The 23,072-nt window shown below is 34.8% G+C and overlaps 1 long non-coding RNA gene across 1 annotated transcript in view; it reads right to left on the bottom strand.

The window, feature by feature from the left end:
* Positions 1-5,435: 5,435 nt before the first annotated feature.
* Positions 5,436-23,072, bottom strand: part of LOC149065475 (uncharacterized) — an 84,466-nt gene continuing 66,829 nt past the window's right edge. The window contains exons 2-3 of the long non-coding RNA XR_016195627.1: positions 12,031-12,121; positions 5,436-5,729 (exon numbers count right to left, since the gene is read on the bottom strand). This is a non-coding gene — a long non-coding RNA (uncharacterized LOC149065475). The remainder of the gene's footprint in view (positions 5,730-12,030; positions 12,122-23,072) is intronic.

Below are 23,072 nucleotides of genomic sequence, written 5' to 3'. Positions count from 1 at the left end.
GGAAGATTCCATGAACAGAGGGAGGGGTAAGGATTTTTTTTTTCAAGGGAAATAACAACGATGTCAAAACCAGAGGTCATGCCCCACCTTCCCAACTAACATACCAACAGATAAGAGATGATGTGCTTTTCCTCCTACTTTTTTGACAAGAAGATGATAAGATCCAACATTTGGTCTTCTTATCTATGGGGAGGTACTGACATGACCCCCGTTTATATACACCTATGAATGAAGTTAAGAGACTAAAAAAATGCCATGCTTTTTCCGATCCGTTTTATGTACAATTTTTAAAGAAAGGGAAAGGAAAATATGCTTTTCGAGAATTTCCACCGTGTCGTTATAGTGAATGTCTTCTGATTTTCATTTATAAATAACTCTCTATAAGCGACTATTTTTGGTATCTTTAACACTAGCTATTTGACAATCAATTGCGATTTACTAGTAATAGCGGTATTCTCGTTATAACGGACTTTCAGTGTACCAGTTTTTCCCGATGTCGATTCCACCTCGACCGCAAAAGGTTAATGAAACTCACTGCAGAGATAAACAAGAAAGACGGATCTATATACAGCGAACGTATATGACTTATACTTTCTTTTTGGATGGCATAACAGTTACTATTCATATGTTCTCAGCGACAACAACATTAACGGGAAATGGCTTGCTGATTAACGGCCGAATTCTCTCTCTTTCATAGCATTACTTTTATCAGTAGATTCTCATCTTCAGAAACAGGACAAGCTCAATCTCATTCATCTTCATTCATCGCGCCTATTATTTTTGACGATATTATACGATTATATCGATCCACCTCCGAGGGAAAGACACTGGGTATAGTTACAAGAAATCGCATTCGTAAACAAGAGGATTTTGCTTAATGAAATGGTGATAAGAAAATAAATTATCCAAAATTGGAAGTTTTCGGAAAAACATTTTCCAACTGTGCGGTTTTAGGATCGCTCCGATAGGATATCGATACAAAGTCATGGGACTCATTTGCGGATAAAAATGAATGGAAATTAATTGTTCACGTTTGTAATCCGTGTTAATTGTCGTAGTGATGTTTTTGAGGTGGAATATTTGGTTTTGAGGAAGTTCAAAGTTTCGAGACAAGAGGTAATGATTATCGATATTTTTTGTTCGTCAGGGGCTCTTAACCTTTTATAGCCGTGACTCAAAATCAACATCAGCTTCGCGCCCATGGACTGTTTTTCGAAATTAATAAAACCATTATTTTATGAATGATTTTATAAAGCACAATCAGTTTCCACTTGCCCCTTCACTGAGGCGTAAGCAGAATCGACCCCTTTGGAGGGGTACACAAAAACTTTCTTCCCGAGAAACTTTGTGTTGTGTTACTACCCTTCAAAAAGCATTTAAATTAACAGAAATTGGTTAATATAGCATATAAAAGGCATTTACTTTCGAGATTTCAATTTTTTTACAGAAATATTACGCTTTTTTTATTTTTCATTGGCTTAGGGGGCCACGCAGAGGCGTTCGCACCCCTCTGCGTACGCCTCTGACTCTTTATGGAAACAAGTGGAACCAACGACCCACTAAAAACTAAAATTAATCTTGAAAAGGGGACACTGCAGAAAATAAGTTTAAAACATTAGTCCAAAAAAAGCATAATTTAACAAACCTGCTGCCATATTTTCAAGAAATTTTATTCACTTCCCAAAAGCCGGTGCTACGTTGAATTTTTCACTATAGAAAAAATTGTTTCCACTTACCTCTCAGTGTACCTTTCTTTTCGAAAAAAACAAGGTCATGACAAGTATACTAGAATACGGGGTGATCCTGAACTCGACCGAGAAAATAAAAGGAGTGATTTTGCATTTCAAAAGAAGAAAAATTTTCGTGTAGAATCCACAAGGGTCATAACCCATTTATTCAGTAAGTAAATAGTACAGTAGTCAACGTAGGTGGCTAGTTTAACAGAGTTTAAAGACTTACCAATTCATTGATCCATTTGAGGAGTCAAATACCCGCTCTCTCGAAATGATATCTTCTAAGAGATTTATGGCATGGAGATCATGGAGATTTTGAAATGATCCCAGAAGTCTAGTGAATTTATTCTCGTACAGCATGTAGGCTAAACTACAGATCCAGTGAAAATTGTACGAAATTGTTTGCTTCTCGTGCATTGCTTATCATTTACTTCATCATTCCAGGCGTTTCGATTTGTTTTTATACAAATACAAATACAAATACAACGCCACAACAGGCAAAATGCCCAACGAGGTGGCTGATAAAAAGATGCCCATAAAAATATGGTTGTCATATGTTTCAAAAATACAGCAACCCAATTAAAAATGCAATTAACACAAATTACAAACAATATATACACATGATAAAATATTATACAATGCCCATAAAGAATACTTATGGTTGTCTTATTCTAAGAATGGATAGCTTCTCGATTTACCCCAACATGTTTATCGTATTTCTTTTTAAACGTGTCAATTGTGTTACAATTTACTACCTCCGGGGGTAAGCTATTCCATTTATTAACAACCCTATTGGAGAAAAATTCCCTGCGACACCATAACCTTGCATTGTCCCTCACCAATCGATACTGGTGTCCCCTTGTAAAAGTAGTCGATTGGCGGTGTACTAAAAGTTCATGGTCCATCCTATCCATCCCATTGAAAATTTTGCACACTTCGATCATATCTCCTCGACACCTGCGTTCATCCAATGTAAACATATTCAAAAAATGAAGTCTTTCTTCATAACTCAAGCCCTGTGTGCCAATAAGGACACGCGTAGCTCTTCTCTGCACCCCTTCAACCAAGTCTATGTCCCTCTGTAGGTATGGTCTCCAAAACCTTACAGCATACTCCAGTCCAGGACGAACTAAGCCTCGAAAAAGCGGAAGAATGACTTTAGGAGAACGCGAAGAGACCTTTTTGAAAATGAGACCAAGCATGCTATTCGATTTTTTGACAACCGCTGAACAATGTTCAGAAAACTTAAGTCGCTCGTCAATGAGAATTCCCAAATCGGTGACTCTAGTTGCATCCGGGATAGTGACACCATTCAACTCGTAAGAGAACCGTGGGTTGTTCGAACCAAAATGAGCGACCATGCACTTATCTACGCTAAACGTCATGCTCCATTCATTTGCCCATGCTGCAATCTTGTTTAAGTTGGTCTGGAGCAACTCCCTATCGCTTTCATTTCCGATTACCCCCATTAGCTTCACATCATCTGCGAATTTGCTAGTAATTCCATCGATACCCTGATCGAGTTTGTCGATAAAAAGTGAAAAAAGTATGGGGCCAAGGACACTTCCCTGAGGAACTCCACTTGTGACGTCTGTCCAACCAGAGAATTCCCCGTTCACCATAACTCGTTGCGACCTATCTCTTAACCACGATTCTATCCAATTTTCTGACTGAATAAGTGAATTGGGTTTTGTAAAAAAATATTTATAAGGTGACACTACTATCAACTTCAGTATTTTTCGGTAAAGTTCAGGACCCAAGACTATATTGTATAATAGCGTTAAAGTAAGCCCGTTGTTACAACACTTGACGTAAGTACTTAGCAATCATTGAGTGTTGTTGTCCTTGGCTGACTCTTTGAAGATGTAAAGTCAAAATTATCTTGACAGACTTGACTTTGTTTTTATTCTAACCCAAACAGAAAAACTAGCAGCTAAAGCCGTGTACACTCTGGATCGATACGATAAATGATACAACCTGCGACTCGACACGGATTGGTTAAAAAACCTGAAATTCAGGTTTTTAACCAATCCGCAGGTTGCGGATTATATCGCTTATCGTATCGGTCCAATGTACACACGGCATTCATGGGAAAAGCTGCATCAATCGAGTAAAATTACTACAATAATGGCGTCGATAGTGTAGTATCCAAGCTTAAAGTTCTACTGTATTAAAATCTTCTATTGCTTTTTGTCCGAATGTATTTTTAGTGTCATACATAGTGTGTTCGTAATTACAGGGTGATTCATAAAGGATTATGCAGTTTATAGATGCTGTGTGTAAAACAGTAACAGTCGAAGAGATTCGTTAGGTAGATGTATTCATAAAGTTTGAGTCCAGCTACTGAGGGATGGGCAATAGGTCAGTGTTTCTCAACTGCCGGGCCGTAACATCATTCGCAATGGGCCGCGAATGTGTAATTTCCTCTTTCCCATTCATTTTCCGTTAGCCATGCGTTTGACCGGATTTCCACTAACAAAAATAAATGACACCAGGCCGGCGGGAGTCCAAAGATTTAGAGCCACTGTAGGTGATACCGCATGTGTCACGTGACAAGTCCGTCAAAATGGCGCGTCTGCAATGGAGAAGGACTTTTGGGTATTAATTGACCAAAACGGAATCTGTAACTGTTGTGCAACGACATTTTCAATCCATTTGAAGTATAAAGTTGTCATTGTGTCGTTTTGCAACTGTGGCATAAATCAAAGGCTTAACACATCCAAAAAAGAAAACGTGAAAAAAGAAGGGCCGGACACTTTCTCACAGCACAAGAAAAGACTAGTAATGTGACACATACGCTATTGCCTACGTCACTTACTTCAGTAGCATGACACAAACTTGAAGAGTATATCTACGTAACGGATCACAGTTATGGTCCATGTCTTCAACTGTTAGTTTTATACTAACAGTTGAAGGAGGAAGTTGATCGAGGTCTTCAACGCATGGCCCGCGGGCCACATATGACCCTCGTAGCTTTTTGTCGTGGCCAGCCGATCATTTTCAGAAAATGGTTGAAAACATTGAAAAACGATTAGTTCTAGAATTAATGGAAAAAACAACTCTTGAATTAATGGAAAAAATAATTCTGGAATAAATGAAAGAAAACTCCAGAATTGATGAAATACATGATTCCAGATTGATGGAAATTATTTTAACATTGAAATAATTTTAGAATTTTTTGGAACGAATAATTGCAGAAATAATGAAAAAAAAAACTTATGAAGAAGTGATTTCAAGATACAGTATATTGAGAAGGAATTCAGAATTACCGAAACAAATAATTACAGAATCATCGAAAGTGATTGGAGATTAAAATTAATTTCATAATTAATTAATTTAATCAGTAATTAATCAAAAACTTTTTTCAGAATTGATGTTAAAAATATTTTCAGATCTAATCGAAATTGATAATTAATAAAATAAATAATTTCAGAATAAATAAGAGTTTTCAGTTATTTTGTCCCCGTTTAACTGCGGGCCCAGTTGGCCTCTTCTATAAGATGTCACATAAGTGGGTGGCCCGTGGGCTTCGTAGGAATTTTCAATTTCTCCCGTCGTGTCTGCAATGTTGCAAACCCCTGTTTTACAGCATCTGGAAGACTGCATATTTCTCACTGAATTATCCTGTACATTTTAAAAAAAATTACTTTTCTCTCTTTTCAACTTTTCATAAAATATTTATTACAGACATATATACTTATATATAAAAAAATCAGTGTTTGTTTCTTTTGTTTCAAATCACATTTTTATCGGAAATTTTGACAAAAAAAATGTTTTAAAACTGTTTCACAACATAATAGTAGATTTTACTGTCGACCACGTGTTGAATACTGATACGAATGTTTTGCAGTGTAGTAGTACACTGTGCCGTTGTACTGTCAAGTTCATGCATCATTATATTGAGGATAGTGCCGCAAAGCTTTCCTTCCTCTGATACCAACCGTGGACGGACCAAATCTTCGGTCTTCCTCGGCCACTTGGCGGATGGTGGAATGACTGTTTATATAAAAGAAATGAGATAGATAAAATTGTAATATCAGTGATATAAAACATATTTGATACAAATTGCATATGATTATATTCTGTAGGACAGCGTTTCTTAACCTATAGTCCGCGGACGATGCCGCAAGTGGTTCATGGTCCACATGCAGACTTCCTGAACGAAAAATTATTTAATTATTATTATTGTTATAAGTTCAGTAATATCCTCATGGTTTAAAATAGAAAATTATGCCTTCGTTTTTAGGGTCATGTCCCTCCCAAACGGTAGAGGTGACTGGGTTCAAGCCCCGGAGGGGCCGAGACAAATCTCACTATTTTTGTTTTTTCACACTGTTAATTCACTCTATCGCCCGTCAAAGATCTCAACTAGAAGCCCGGATCTAAGATGTATATATTAGAGGCCATGCTTAGGGTAACCATATATCAACGAGAAAAATACGAGAAACTGCAATCCAATCTTAAATACGTCATATAATTCTATTTAAAAAAAATGCAATTTACGACGATTATAATAGTGATAATTATGGAATGCAAGGGGGCCTGGGTTCTAGTCCCGACGGAGACCAGATGACTTTTCTTTTATAATAAAATCTAGAAAATATCTCTGTTTCCCGAATGATAATTATTGCTGAAGTTACTGAAGGACATAGAAGTCAAGAGATGCTACAAATCAGGGGCGTAGCCAGAAATTTTGTTCGGGGGGGGGGACCACTTTCCTTTCGGGGGAGGGGGGAGACCAAAGTGACAGAACAATGGATTTGGCCATCTTTTTCCCTTTTTTCGGTCATTTTCTCACATTTCGGGGGGTGACCGGACCCCCAAGTCTCCCCCCCCCCTCGCTACGCCCTTGCTACAAATCGCAGTGAACAGGAATTTATTTCGATAGCAAAACATTTATCATGACTTTTATGACCATATTCCATTTAGAAAAAATACGGAAATTGGGAGCTCAAATACGTAAAATACGGAACTTCGCCCATTTGCACCAAAAACGTCGCCATAAGTCGGTAAAATCGCCAATTATTAGTTGAAAATTACCAATCAGAGGGTAATGAGGAATTACTGGAAATCTCGCGGTGAACTGAAAAGTAGTTCACGAAAAAAAACTTGAAACAATACAAATATGTTTAGATGAATATATTCATATTTATAGAAATAATTATCATAATACAATTTATAAGTGATGAAAGTTATCTTCATTCACAATTTTAGTAAAGTTTGCAATGTGCTTCGTTGAAAAAAAAAAGGAGGGAACAAGTTTATGAAAAAGTCAGAACGAATAAAAATACAGGAATATCACTTGAAATACTGTACATTCCTGTATAATACGTATTTTACTCCTGAATTCGAATGTCTCGTATTTATGGGACATATGGTCACACCACTTATTTTGTAAGTCAGTGGCCCATCGGATTGTTTCAGACATTTTACTGATCCTTGGGTTTAGAAAGGTTGAGAAACGCTACTATATAGGATATTTAACACATTGTGTGGACAAGAGCCAAAGATGGTAGTACTGTAACTTTTTGGATGTGTCACTTTTATATATGGTTATTACATGCATAATCGCCAATCGTCTCGGTAAGTTTGATAAATTTATCACTTTTACCGGCGATTACGCATAATACCCAAGCGTCGTTGATAAATGTGATAAATACTGAAAAAATTGAATAAATACTGAAAAAATTGAATAAATACTGAAAAATTTCACTTTTACTGTTGATTATATATATTACCCAGGCGTATTTGGTAAATTTGATAAATAATTGGAATTTATCGCTTTTACCGGTGGTTATTCATGATACCCTAGCGTATTGATGAATTTGATAAATGTGAAAAAGAATTTCCAAATCAGTCTAGCATATTTGATAAATATAGTCGAACTCTGATATAACGAACTCCCATTTAATGAATTATGTAAAATTTGTTAAATCGAAAAAATTGTTAAATGGAAATTCGTCATATCGGGGTACGATCGTGAAATTTGTGGAATAGGAGTTCGTTATATTAAGGTCCGATTTTAGAACTCGTCAAATAGGAGATATTTTGGGAATGTCCAGAGAAATTCGTTAAATCAGAGTTCATTATACACCCGGTTCAGACTCTAACTGCCTTACAAGTTACGGTCATCTAAATAATCAATCTTATTACTGAAATGAGACTGATTTATCATATTTACCAATACGAAAGGCAATTATGCATAATAACCGAGGCTTTGTTGTAACACTACAACTTGTTATTTTTACCTTCCTTTTATTTCTATACAATTATTTGGTACTTTTTCCCCCACATATGGTGTATCCTTCTAATATATACATATAAGAGCGAACGTGAGCAGGTAGTGTGAGGGTGAAAAGAGAAATCTACTTCGTATACCTACTCTCTCATCTCTATTCTCTCTCTTATCTGTACTTATCTATTATACTGTTTTCCTTTCATTTGCTTTTTTTCCTTCGTTTCTTCTACTTTTTTCCTTCGTCTTCTTTCCCTTTCTCTAACGTACGGTTTGATTAGGAGAAGGCTACCATATTTATCGCTCATCAATCAAATAGAGTTTATCCGAATTTCTTGCTAATTCCTTGTAAGCGAAGGGGTTAAATGGCCCATTTCGACATACAATAAACACAAATCAATAAAAAAAAATTTGTTAAATAGTTTTGGCTCCGATGTGAATAGTTCTAAACCCATAGTTTCTACCGTCCCCCGAACCATTCCTTCTGCTCACGGGGGGGGGGGGGCGATATTATCCACTTTGGGAAACACTAGTGTTTATAGATGATAGTCAGCAACGATAAACTGTAAACAGGTTAGAAACTGGTTAATTTATTTCTATTGATGGCAATGCCCAGCCAATAGAGCTCGTATTGTAAGTGATTACGCGATGTCAGAGGGAATCCCGCAAATGAAATGGCCAGGGTGTTTTCCCGATAGAACATGAATAGAATTACTCTCTCGCGAGAGCTGTAGAACCGAAAAACCGCTGCTCACCGAAAAATCTTTTTAAGCCATACCCAAGAGATAGAAAAGTGGCGATTGCAGTTTCGAGCGCGTGATCGCTGACATGAATCATTGTTGCAAAGTCTTTAGTAATTCCTATTGCGGAAGACAGATGGCAGTATTTTTTGATCACATAACGGTCATTCCTCAGAAAAAAACTTTACGGGTACACAACACATACCGAAACGCTCCAATTCGTTAGAAGTTCCCCAGAGGAATGCTAACGAAATGAAAGTGCGGTTTAGTAGTGGTCTGTATCACTGCAAGAGCATTTTTGCATTTGCAACTCTTTTTTTTTAAATAAAAACAATAGGCAGCATTTGATGCTCTTCATAAAATCAAAAGGATTTGCCAACCGAGAAAAAAACATGATTTTGCCGCCCCAATCACTTTAAAATTCGATAATTTTATAACGGTTTTTTTTTTTGTTTCCACTTGAAATTTGGAGCCTCCTCAATCTTGCTGCCCGGTGCCCCGTTGCCCCCGCTCTAGTTAAGAACCCGATGTAAGTATCATAGTGTAGGTCTGTGCCTGCGGTCTCTGCGGGCAGATTTTTTCAAATGGGAGACTGGCTAGCATTCGCACCTCGAAGTTGGAAAACCGCAGAAAACCAACTTCAGCCGACCATTGCAGGACCGGAACGAGGGTTTTTCTCAGAAAGGGGGGCATATATTTTTCCGTCCCTCAACTTTAAAATGCGATACTTTTGTAACAAAATGTTTCTTTCCCCATTATATTTTGGAGTAAAAGTCATGATTCAATTTTAAAATCATGAAATTTGAATAACATAAATAGTTTACTTATTTTTTTGGAATTTCGTTTTACTGCTTATATATATATATATATATATATATATGTTGTCCCTAATAAAATATTACTTTACGGATCATGTAAAAAAACTGAAACAAATTATTTGAGAACATTGTCCCTCTGTCCAAAAATTTGCCACCCCCTAAAACCTGCCGAGGCCCTGCATAAAATTGCAAATGGATTATTCCAGTCGTTTCTGATTTGTACCGAATTTTAAACTTCGCGCTTATTTTTTGGAGAGGCAGTGTATTTTGTCATTCTTCGACTGAGCAAAATCTCCATAGTGAAAGGGTTAAATATAGCTAAACTAAAGTATCCCGAATACCATTTAAATATTTTGAATTCTTTCAAACTTAACTTTAACACGATAAAAATATATTTCTTATATTGTGTAATAGTGAAATAGGAAGCAAATAAGTTGAATAAAAATGATTTATTTGGACTTGTTCTTTTTTAAAACTGAGACTTTAAATATATAACTTGGAATATACTTTTTGAACTTCCGACGATAAGTGCTCGGAATTCAACTGAATATTTGAATAAAGAGCTTGTAATAATGATATTCGTTTATAAGTCAATTTCTAAGATCATTTCATATTTTCCATATTCGTTCGACTGCACCGAGTTCTATTTAATAAAGTTACTACATAAGTAGATTGGTTCTAAGGAATGCTATTTGGAGCATACAATTTCAGTAAAATCGGTAATGGATTTTACATTTCGGATCCTTCATATCGCTTACGGTTTTCTACATTTTATTCGCTGTGATGCAGTTTTTAAAAAAAATGAGAGAAAATTTTAGTCGAAGGCTCAAAAGGCAATATGCAAGTTGAAGGACATGGTAAGTAGCTTAAACCCAAGCTTACTCTTTGCACACGGTTGATACGTATAATGCAAGCATTAAATTTTATTCTATTTCTATCTCTTGATATCAAAGACTTTTCTGTTAATGGATACAAGTAGAACCTTGAGTATTAGTGCATTAGAGGTACAGAAGATTTGCTCGAGTTTACGTTGATCGATCACATTATGTAATTACTCGAAATTTGTCAAAATAGGTATTTATTTAGCTGCCTAAAATCGGTACTACTATTAACGGAAATAAATACAAATAAAAGACCAAACAATAGCAAGAAACATAAATCAAACTAAAATATTTAAAATTTAAGCATGAACTTTTTAAGATAAAAAATTTTGAGTAAAGTTAAAAATATGAAAATTACCAATCAATGAAGAATCAGAGAATTCCGTGAGCCCACCAATATTACCTCGACAATAACATATTTTAATCAGCTTCTTTGATCTCGATGGTATATTGATTCTAATTTCAACAAGAATTATACTGGAATAAATTTTGTTTTTAATAACTTTCTAAAATAACTTAACCAAGCGAAATGCAGGTTGCGACGGAAACAATTGATGCAAAATAAACCCCTTCAAAATGAGACAGACTGAACATAACACACGTGTTTGAATTTTGTGAGAAATAAAGATATCTTAGAAACGTATTTGTTCAGTTTCAATGCGACAACTGAAAACAATAGAGCAATAGCTCCAGGCAACAGATCTATATTCTATTATACACTACGAACAAAATCATTGTGCAGAACAATAACTGAAGTGTTCGAGATGTTTTTGTTGTAATATTTTATTCTTTGTCAGAATATTTCAAGTAGTTTTAGTCAAGAAGGGATATAGGAAAGTCCTTTATCCTAAAATAACAAGCGAGAACCGTTGATCCCAAGTAAGTTGGATCCAAAAGTATCCAAATAACGTGTAAACCTCAGATACGTCATTTATGTTGCCAGGGGTTTGTATAGTTATTATAATAAAAAATACCTTTTTATTTAGTCACCCTGTCCTTAAAAACCTAATCAGAAAGTTGTTGCGCTGTTTCTCCCGAGGCCAATAAAATAAATACATTTCTCGGTGCAATATTCAATGAAATATTTGAATCCCTTGCGATATGAAAGGCGTATCTGAGGGCTGCACGTTATTTGAATACTTTGCAATTTGAAAGTATGTTTCGAGGGTCAACGGTTCGCGAGTTGTTCCAGGATAAAAGAGACTTTCCTATGCCTCCGTATATGTATTAGCTGGTAATGTTATTTGTCTTTCAAAATAGTTGTGAGTGAATGCGATGTACAGTATTTTGGAATCTGCCATCGCTGTGGAGAGTTTTTGTTCGGTCATTGAAGTTTCGACATAAAGAAACAAAAAACAATTGCAACAGACCAAAAGGCTCTGCGATCACTAGGATGAGCTAGTTTCGTCCGCGTTACGATGAGATGCTCTCCAAACGTATAATGCTGGAAATGTTGAAACGAGAACTTTTTTACTATGCACACACACACTGTGTTCTGAACCAACGATTTTTGCAATTTTCGGCAAGACAAAACGTTTAATTTTAAAATTTTTGATATAACTATGTTTAAAAAAATCAACACCGAACGCGAAATCGACCCTGAGTAATGGAAATAATATTTACCACATTAGATAAAGAGTGATGATGACGAAGAATACAAACATTGTACCAACAGTAATCATGGCATACATCCAGAAGCTCGTCTCCGAATCATCTGAAAACAAAAACAAAAATCGCAATCAAAACCTGAAAATCAAGGCTTACAAACAACGTTAATTTCGGTATTTTAGCCATTGAGCTTTAACTACAGATCCTGGACATAAAACAGACCCTCCCTTAGATATGTGCGACAGGTGCGGTTGCATGGGCCTTGCACTTTGTGAGGCCTCACACACACGATAAATTGGGGGATTCCATCCCCCAACTTGGTGCGATTTTATAAATTTCTGAATACGTGAAATTTCAGCAGTTCTCAAAAGATGACACCGACAATGAATCAACTCTTTCTAGATGAAGAAACATTGTACTTATATAGTCGTATTTTGTACTGAAATGACATTAAAATATGTACTCTTTCTAAAGTACCAAAAAAAAAATAATTGGTATGATGTTTTTATTAACCATGCATTTACTGTGCATATTCAAACACAGCAAACGTTAAGAGTGTACGACAGGTGCGGTCGCACCAGGCCAGCACCTCCTAGAGATAGAAGGCTTCCGCACTCTGCTTGTGACGTCAGTAAGTAGTCCATTTCCCTCAGAATATACAGAGGGAAAAAATTCCCTGCTCGTGCCAGTGTCATCGTTGTGCGGAAAAGAAATGATCAGGCTCAGAATTGGCGATTTCTATGTCCCACATCCAATCACTATGCGGTATTTGTGAGCCAATCAGGAAGATTCTACGCCAAAATAAGAAGAAACGAAATAGGATGCTGTGTTTCAAAATTCGGCAAACTTGCTAGATAGTCTGAATGACGTTTATGGCAAACAGTGCAGAGACCTTCTAACTCTAGGAGGTGCTGACCAGGTCCCGCACGCACGGTAAATTATTGGAGGATTTCACCAGTATTTAAATCATTCCTTTCATTAAGAAATGGAATTATTTTATTAATTTTCATTAATGTTCTAGAACCTTTTCTTCCGTAAATTGTAAATTTTTCATTGCGGAATTACTAATTTCATTAATTCTTAATTTTCACCAATTATGGAATCATTTTTTTCGTTCATTTAAAATTTTTTTTTCAACTCTGAAAATATTTCTTTCAACAATTCTGGAATAATATTTCTTTTCTATTAATTCTGAATTTTCATTGGAGCTGGAGTTATTTATTTCAATTATTTTTAATTTTCATCAATTCTAAAATTTTCATTAGTTTCAGGAATTGTTCGGGCTTGGATGTTCACTAACACTAACAAATTCCCTGGACAGATCATAATGATCTTTTGGGTATACATGAGGATCACGTTATTCCTTTAAAAAAAAATGTTTTTCCCCGATTAGTTTAAAATTACCTTCATTTTTGAATTTTCATCAATTTTTTGTGAAGTCTACATATAATTGCGTTTTTTTTTTAATTTTTTGTATGGATATTTCTAAGCCTGTATATGCTGAAACACAATGGATATGCTGATTCTCTTCCTCCTCCATGAAATATACAAAACCCGGGGAAAAAGGGTTCCTATAATGATTTTTGGTGCTGCGAAATTTTTGAGACGCACCTAGCCCTGTACATAAATACACGAAATTTTAAAAATAGCTTTCAGTAAATTTGGTACTTAAGTATTCAAGATTAATCTTTTAATGAATGTTACGAAGGCAATCAATAACTAAACCACTTTGTAAATGCAAAATTATTATCAACCAGAGCCGTCCTTAGGGGTATGCGGAAGGTGCGGTCGCATCGGGCCCCGTGATTCGGGGAGGGGGACGTTGCCGCTCTTACGTTAATAAAAATGAAAAAATATACGTAGTCAAAAATACATTTTTTTTTTTCGTAGCAGCCTAAACAAATTGTGTGACCATCAACAAACTGATTTGATTCTGGAATCTTCATCAATTCTGGGATTTTTACTCTCATTAATTTTGAATTTTCGTCAATTCTCGGATACTTACTCTCTCATTAATTAAGAATTTTCATTCGTGAGTAGATATGTTTCAGTATTTTAGTGTATTCTGTGATAATTCATGTATCTTTTGATGCCCAATTTTTCTCCCCCACAAAATATATGAAATCTGGGCTAAGGAAACCCCGAAATTATTTCGCACTGGGCCCCGCGTCGGGCGGCCCTCTAATCAACTAACAGATTACATCTAAAGAATTATCCACCACGTTTCTACGAATCAATCATTCTTTAATTAATGCTGTAAGTGCTAACATCAATGAGCAATTAATCTAGAAACTCTTCCATTGTCACTTAGAACAGCGATCATTAGTCGTAATAATAATAATGGAAACCAAGCAACTACACATGTTTGTCAGTTTCCATCAACGCAGGCGATAATCAAAGTGTTTATCTGGTGCTCGAGCGGCTAGAAGTGTTTGCCCATCCTCGAGACACACAATCGCGATCCATCAAATCAAAATTTATATCATAAAGCTAAGATTTATCAGAGTTATTAAGCTCGTCTAGACGAACGTGATATTGCGCAGCTAACTCTTCTCTCGGGAATCAAAGTTTAAATTTTACTATAAAAGAACGTCATTTTTCTATTGGAAAGTAATTTTTTCAGCTTTCGCGTTAATTCAGTTATTAAGATATGTTAGTATAAAGTCATACATATTTAATTCGAAGTCAAAAGTCACTGAAAAAAAGTTCGATTTATCCAAAATTCGAATTACCCAATTAATCTATCCTAGATCCGTAAAATAACTAGAAACTGCAACTTAATCACCAACATTTACATAGTATAATAATTATCGATTATTTTAAAATTTTATCATAAGCTACAAAAATGTTTCCCAAAAATTTTAATAATCTATAATTATAGTAATTTTGATCTTAGTTCTGTTCTAGAATCAACATCACTGCAGAATTTCTTAACCATGTTCAAAGCTTGATTTACGGAAACAGTTTATGATCATCCGTTATGGAACTGTTTCTGGAATTGTGCTTATCATTCTCCATGCTATCAAAGAAATACACATTCGTGAACGTATTACACAATCTGAACTTTCCGATACTTTCCATACTCCTAATGGCGACAAAAAGATTCAAACTCTGAATGTTTCACCTTGATCCTATAGGTTGAACATAATCGGTATCACGTGGTACACAGTCTCGATGCACTCTAACTGAACAATGTTAAAATTGGCATTAAATTATCAAAAAAAAAGAGTAGACAAAATCATATTTCTCAAGCTTTTATTTGTCTTCAAAAATTTGATATTTAACGACTTGATCGAGAAAAACAAAGTCTAGCTTTTTGCAGAATTTTTTACAAACTAAATTTGCTCATACAAAAATCATGTTTTTTTCACCAACTTCGAATTATCCAAAAAAAACTCGAAAAAATTTCGAATTAAACAAGAAAATTTTACATTTAATTATGTAGAAAACTCAAGGAGTGTTCGTAAAAGTTCGAATTATCCAAAATTCGAATTGACTAAGTTCTACTATATTAAGATATGTGTAGTGTATAATTAAATATAATAAGAATTTTTGCAGGTGCTTTTGACACATTCGTTGATGCATGTATTTTATAAAGAAACGAATTTCAGAATAAGAATTACGTACTGAGGTGCACTGAACGATAATTAAGAAATAAGAAAATGTCTTGTGTAGGGATAATTTTTTTTTAGCTTTTCAACCGATTTCGGGAAAATTTTTCTTTTCTGAATTAATTAACAATAGACACGCGAATAAAACCAGGTGCTTATGTAACATGCAATCTATCAACCTTAAGAATGAATAATAAAATATAAAGTAATCCTGAGATTATTCTACTCGATGTCAGTTCTCTGTCATTTTTTTTTTTTTGTTATTTTTATCACGCAATTTTTTTGTCAAACATAATGTAAAAATTACTCGTTTGATTATTATCTGGTCTAACATGGATACGTCTACTTTTACAGCTTAACGATCGTTGCATCCACGGTGTTAATTTATTAACGAATTTGTACTCAACGAATGTTCAAAAAGTTAGAAAGAGGGCCTCGAAATTAACACGGAGCTTCCCAACTTGTCAATACTGCCCTTAATCACAGAGATCCCAGAATCAGGGCCAGAGGAAGAAATATACATATTTCTAGATCACTTTTCTGCTGTGTGTGTATAAATTACATCCAATACTACACAGGGTGAAACTTGAGTCCGTTTCAGCCCCAATAACGCGTAAACCGTTGGTTATACAGAAATATACTTTCAATTAGAAAAATTACTCAAAAAAATAGCGTGTCCATTTTAGATGTCAATTATTTTACTAGGGAAGGTTTTTTCGTACCGAGATGCAAAATTTAATTTTTTTAGACTCTCTGTTTGCGTCTAACTTCTAATTACAAAGCTTTTGCCCTGTCTCCCCTGAGCGCCTTCAAAAAAAAAGTTAGAAAAATATTTGCAAGTGCAATATCAGATGAAATAAATCTATGAAGATAAATTGGTGAAAATGAAAAAAATAGCAGCGTATATTTAAGGGACAGTCTTGTTATACGTTGTTTATATGCTTCATATACGCAGTTCTTTCCCTAATTTTCAGTGACTTTTGAATTCAAATAATATTGAATAATTACTGAATATTAATTGAGCTAATTATATATTGCTCTTAGAAGCATTCTTTTCGAGATCAGAAGAGACAGGCAACAACTTTTCAACTGAAACTTAGAAGATAAGGGCCGTACAAAAAAATTAAATTCAATACCTCGGAAAACATAAGGTCCTTAGTAAAAAGAAATGGCATATCTAAAATCGGCATGTGCAATTTGGATACTTTTTCTAATTGAAAGTATGTTTCTGTAACCAGCGGTTCACGAGTTATTTGAGCCGAAACGGACTCTCAAATTTCACTCTGTATATTGCAGATAAAAATATCGATGTGAACATTTCTTCAGAAAACGAAACTTTTTTCTTCAAAACCTAAACAGATAAAAAGTCAACGATTAAAAATAAAAAAACGAAGAAAATTTTCTCTTAATTTTAAGTTCCCGTTTCGGAAATGAAATCTCATGCTTTCGGATAAGCAATTTCTCGAGATTTTTAGCGAGAGCAAGAAAAACATTCTTCGTATCCATCAAAAATTCTTAGAATTCTGAAAAATATATTTTTTGGACAATTATCAAGAATTAGATAAATATGCAATAATTTAAATGATTTTCGTAAAGCTTTTTCTGACTTTTTAAATGTCTTGAGTGGCAACGGTTATCCGTCTTCCTTTAATGGGTTTCAAATTCACCTACGTTTTTCGACTTGTTAGTTTACACCACGTGGCTCATTATTTGTGACATTAGTATTAAAAAGTTAAATTTCGGGTCGGTTTTACATTTTTATTTTCCATTTTTCAACTTTTAAACACACTTTTGCGGAGGTGTCCATTTAATATTGTGCTACTAATGTATTTTTCGTGTTTTTCTAGATTTTTTTTTTTCAATTCTTGTATTTTCTCATACGTGTTTGTTTTTTGACTTCCAAAGCTTGTTTCGCAAAAATGTCGGGGGAACTGATGGTAAATTTATGCCTATTCTTAGCTTACCATCATTAGAAACATTTTTGCTGTTTGGAACAATGTTGGAGGTTCCGCCTTGAGAACGACCTCCTCATTGTTCCATTTATTTTTGTATTTTTCATCTTTTCATTTTTCTTTTAATTTTATAATTTCTAGTTATGTGCATACAGCTGCCTTTGGCGCTATACTCTGGCTTTTGAAATGTTTTAATTTTTAATTTTTGAATAAATTTGGTTACTAATTCAGTATCTCTTTTAGAATGTATGGTGTGTGTATATATATATATATATATATATATATATATATATATATATATATATATATATATATATATATATACACGTGTAATGTGAAATAGTCAACTCCAAAGAGAGAAGACAGAGAAAGATGCGTCCATCACCGTATATAGTGATGGATATTTCTCGTTTCTCCGCCTTCAAAACTATCTTTCTCGTATCTTTCCAAAGGACGACACCAATTTCCACTGCAAGAATGAATAAAATTTTGTGCTTTTTCCGGGGAATTCATGAGGTATTTTTTTAGGTGCATTTTCTAGCATTTCTCACCACCACCCGGACGGCGATACTATACCTGTAAATGGGCAGTGTGTGTATATATCTCTCTCTGAACCCTTAAACGTCCACGAGTGTAGATTTGAAAAGATTCGCTGCCGTCGCACGTCTCACCATTTTAAAACCTCTTCGTGTCTGTTATTGTTTTCACTCGCAATAACGACTCTCACACGTACAAAGAATATATATTGTGTATATTTTCTTCTCCACGCGGGAAAATCAATTGCGGCAATAACCTTCCAAAAATATATATAATATGAAACGGCTGGAAGATATTACTATTATTATAGGAGGATTCTTCAGAGCGTTGCATTCCACGAAATATCCCAAGCCAGCAACACAACATCCATATATAAGTCTCTTTCAAAGGACGACACCAATTTCCATTGCAAGAATGAATAAAATTCGGTTTTTTTTTCTCGAAAATTTATGAGTTGCTTTAGGTACATTTCCTTGCATTTCTCACCACCACCAGGACGACGATACTGTATCTGTAAGTGTACAATATATACATCTGTTTCCGAAATCATTAAGCGTTTACGAGTGTAGATTTGAAAACTTCAAAACCGGTCGTCCACTGGAAGCAATTTGAAATGATAAACAAGTCACGCGCAGATGTCTGTATTCGTAAAACTGATCCCATTGCACAGAAAGTACAAGATCTTAGTCCATTAGCAGCGATCTTCATCGAGGGATTTCCGGCAACCTTAACAGACGATAAAAATTTCCGATGCGAATGGGACCTCATGACTCTTACCATGTTAGAAAAAGCAACCAAATAACATGTAGAACTTGGATGCGTCAATCATGTTGCAAGGGGTTGTATAAGTTATTGAAATACAAAAGTTAACTTTTTATACCGACGTGCTGCTAAAAAACCCAATTATAAAGTTGTTGCTCTGTCTCTCCCGAGACCAACAAAAAATACCCCTTCCTAAATGCAAAATTAGCTGGGATATTTGAATTCAGAAATCAAAGAAAAGTTGGGAAAGAACAGCATAAACGAGGGAAACGAGAATTGTATGTTAGTTTATGCTGTGCTTTAGCAACTTTTTACAATTTTTTAAATTAAAATACCTCAGCGGATATTGCACTTGAAATAGTGGAATTTTTTTGTTGTTCTCAAAAGTGACCGGACAACAACTTTCTGATTGGATTTTTGAGGACAGGGTGTCCGTTTAAAATTATAATTCTCATCACCTTCGGATTGGATTGGAGTTTGCTTATTATTGTAAGGACCATCAAAGTTATGCTGCGCCAAAAAAAAGATCAAGCCGTATAATGACTAGTGGCAGAATTTGCGTTTACACCATGAGAAGGCCTACCACATTACAATACCCTGCACCCTCGAATGGTTGATTGCACTTCTTGCCTCAAATCCGTCCAAAAAATGTATTTACTTTTGGTGAACTGCTGTTGTAACACCCACTCTAAAAACACCCTCTACCGCCTTTGCTATTGCGATTCGACGTCACATTTTATGACCGAAAACGCTTATTTAGGCGTCTTTTATCACCTTTTAAAGTTTGCCCCACGAATTTTGAATCACCCTGTGTATTGTATATATTTCCTCCACGCGGGAAAATAAATTTTGGCAATAACCTTCAAAAATTGTATATAACATGAAACGCGGCTGGAGGATTATTATTATTATTATTATTATAAGAGATTCTCGAGAGCGTTGCACCCCATGAAATATCCCGAACCAGCAGCAACACACAGCATCCATATTATAAGGTTCATCATTTATCGCACTTTCTCTCCCACGTCGTTCCAATTTTCTTGGCAAATGCTCAAGAAAACCTTGTTACTCTGAAAAGTTCAACTTATTTAAGGTCACCGGGGAATTCAATGTTGTAGCAATGCCAAGGAACATGGAGGGTAGCTCCGGTGAAGTTATTGGGTGATCGGCGATGATAAAGCTTCTTGTGTTCCATCTCTTGTTTCCGTTTTGCTTCCGGCGGGTCGATATCTTTGTTGCCTCTTCTTTTCCTCTGTTGGTTTTTCTATCATTACTATTATTATTGCATTTTTTTTTTCTGCTACATATCTGCGAACATTGTGTAACAATATACCGTTCATGTGTTTACTGAATGTTCCTGTTTTTTATTAAAACGATTTTTTTTTTGTCCCGAAGCAAAGAAAAGAAAGTAGAATTTATTGACCGGTTTGACTTTTTCCGAGAGAAAGAATTAAAGATCGACCTCATTATTGGTACAATATTTTGTTTTGTACCTATGGAATTCATATGTTTTTGTTTATTGTCGAGAGTCTAACAATTTTTTTCAAGAGACATTCTTATAGGAAAAGTAATGAGAGCACGTAAGTATGTATGTCTTTATTCAAGGGGGAATCTTTATTGGGTTTTTTGTGGAAGGTGGAACAGAATTTATTCTTCAGGGTTAAATTTTGAGAAATATTCTAAAGAAAGAACGTATCTTATTAGGGCTGGCCCGATAAATCGATTAATTGGGTCGGTTAATCTCGATCGATTGTTAATCGCAGTTAAAACTTTTAGTTGAGTTAATCGACTCGATGAATCCCATTAAAATTCGATTAAAGTTTGAAGAAAAAGCTCGTAATTTAGCTTGATTTATATCATGAAACCGATATTTGATGTCTTAAATTATATTTCTATACATAACATTTTCCCCACACACAACACTTACACTTTTTCACCTCGCAACTAACTCCCTTAGCCAAAATTCCGAATTTCCAATTGGAGATCTTAGCTCGTGAGGAGCCGTATTCTTTACGGAGCGAACAAGGACACATTTATAAGACACCCGTTACCTCCTATAAAGTCCCATTTCAGTCAGTCAGACATAATATTTTAGATGAGTGACCATATTTAAAAATATTTGAATCAATGTATTAATTAAATTTTTTTGGCATTGGGGAATACATGTCGATCTGATGGAAATTGGTGATACAGAAATTTCAGTTTCAAATTGAGTTTGATGGCCGTTTCAGAAGACAAGACCAGAACTTATTGTCTCCACCTCGAAACAACAGTTTTTCGTGTATTCCGTATATATTTTTGACATCCATATTTTTGCAGACATTTTTTTCCAGCCACTTCGTTGGACAGTTTGCCTGTTATGGAATTTGCATTTGTATTTGAGAAGCATCAGCTCCTCTTCCAACAGGTACTCTCCGGCAAGAGTTTTTAGGAAAACAAGCAACAGTATGAAGATCGGAAGCAGTTTTGAAATCAGTGATTAAAATAAAATAACTGATTTAAATGGCGAGATCCAAGTGAAGAAACTCCAGTGATTTGACAAATAAGTTTTATCACCTTAAATTGCTTAATGCGGGAGCGGCCTTGATTTCTTTTTTAATTCATCCTTATATTTGTTTAAAACTAACGAATATTGTGCATGAAATGAATAAAAAATATTTTTATAGCATAAGTTATATTACATAGTTACGAAAAATATTCGATTAATCGATAAAAAAATTCTGATTACCCAGTTAAAGATTTTAATCGATTCTCCTATTACTTGTAAAACTTATACAGGGTGAAAACTTGTGTATATTTTAGCTCAAATAACTCTTGAACCGCTAGTTATAGAAACATATATTTAATTAGAAAAATATTAAAATAAATGACATATGGGCAACATTTTATTTTACCAAGGCCGTATGCGGTATTTACTCGCGTATATATAGGACGAGGTTTTTAATTCAATTTTCAGTACTTTAAAAACCTAGGTGGTCCTATATCTGCGCGAGTGCAGATCTAAACAAAAATTTCCCCTTCCTTTTAGACAAATAACAAAACCAATTAAAAAATTGAAATTAATTTAAGAAATAACTCCAGAACAAACTAATGATAATTTTGACTGATTGAAAATAATATAATTCGGGATTTATTGAAAATTCACTATTGATGAAAAAAAATCAAAGGGAGTAAAATAATCGAAAATTGATGAAACAATGGGAAACCAATCGGAGAAATAGTTCCAGAATTAATGAAAATTCAGAATTTACGACAGACATAATTTTTAAAAAGTTAATAATTAAATAATTAAAAAAATAAATAAAAAATAAATAAAAAAATTAAATAATTAATTTTTTTGTGACAGTTTTCAATAGTTTTGGAGTCCCCGTTTGATTCGGGTCTTTGGGCTAGACGCAAGGATCTCAATAGTGGCGTCAGAGCCGGGGGCGCAGTGGGTGCTGAAGCACCAACAGTATTTTGAAAGACCATTCTGAATTCCCCCCTGAATTCCCCCCAGAATTTATTCAGAAATCCCTTATATACAATATAAACACACTATAATACCTCGACTTGCGTCACCGTGCATTTACGTCGTCTTACCCTAAAAATATCACTGTATTGTTTGAGAACAAACGAATTAAGGATTTGAATTAATAAATCTAGTTTCCTTTATTCTGATCTCTAAAATCACACCTCGTCCAATACGCGAGATCGTCCTACATACGAGTAAATACGGTATATACCGAGATACAAAAACTATTTTTTATACGGTCCTCCTATTCAATTTCCAATTAAGAAGTTTTTTCCCTGTCTTTCTAGTGCCCAACAAAAAATAGCTGAGATATTTGATTACAAAATTGCTGAAAATGATGGGAGAAGACCAGCATATAACCTTTATTATATGCTTTTCTTTCCCTCATTTTCAGCGATTTTGGAATCAAATATCGCAGCTAATATCGCAATTAGAAACACGGAACTCTTTTTGTTGGTGTCTGGAAAGATAGTTTTTTGCCCTTTCTAATTTGAAGAGGACAGAAGAACCATATAAAAAATAAATTTTGTTTCTCGATACATATACGGTCCCTAAAAAGTAAGTGACATATCTAAAATGGAGACACGTTATTTGAATAATTTTTTACTTGAAGTTTTGTTTCTAAAACCAACGATTCGCAAGTGATCTGAATTGTAATTCACTTGAGAGTTTCACCCTTCA

Source organism: Pholcus phalangioides, unplaced genomic scaffold (assembly GCF_987345545.1).
Source record: "Pholcus phalangioides strain wild (caught in Gottingen) unplaced genomic scaffold, Ppha-v1.0 ptg000039l_1, whole genome shotgun sequence".
NCBI classification, from domain to species: domain Eukaryota; kingdom Metazoa; phylum Arthropoda; class Arachnida; order Araneae; family Pholcidae; genus Pholcus; species Pholcus phalangioides.
This window is presented reverse-complemented; position numbering and strand designations above follow the sequence as displayed.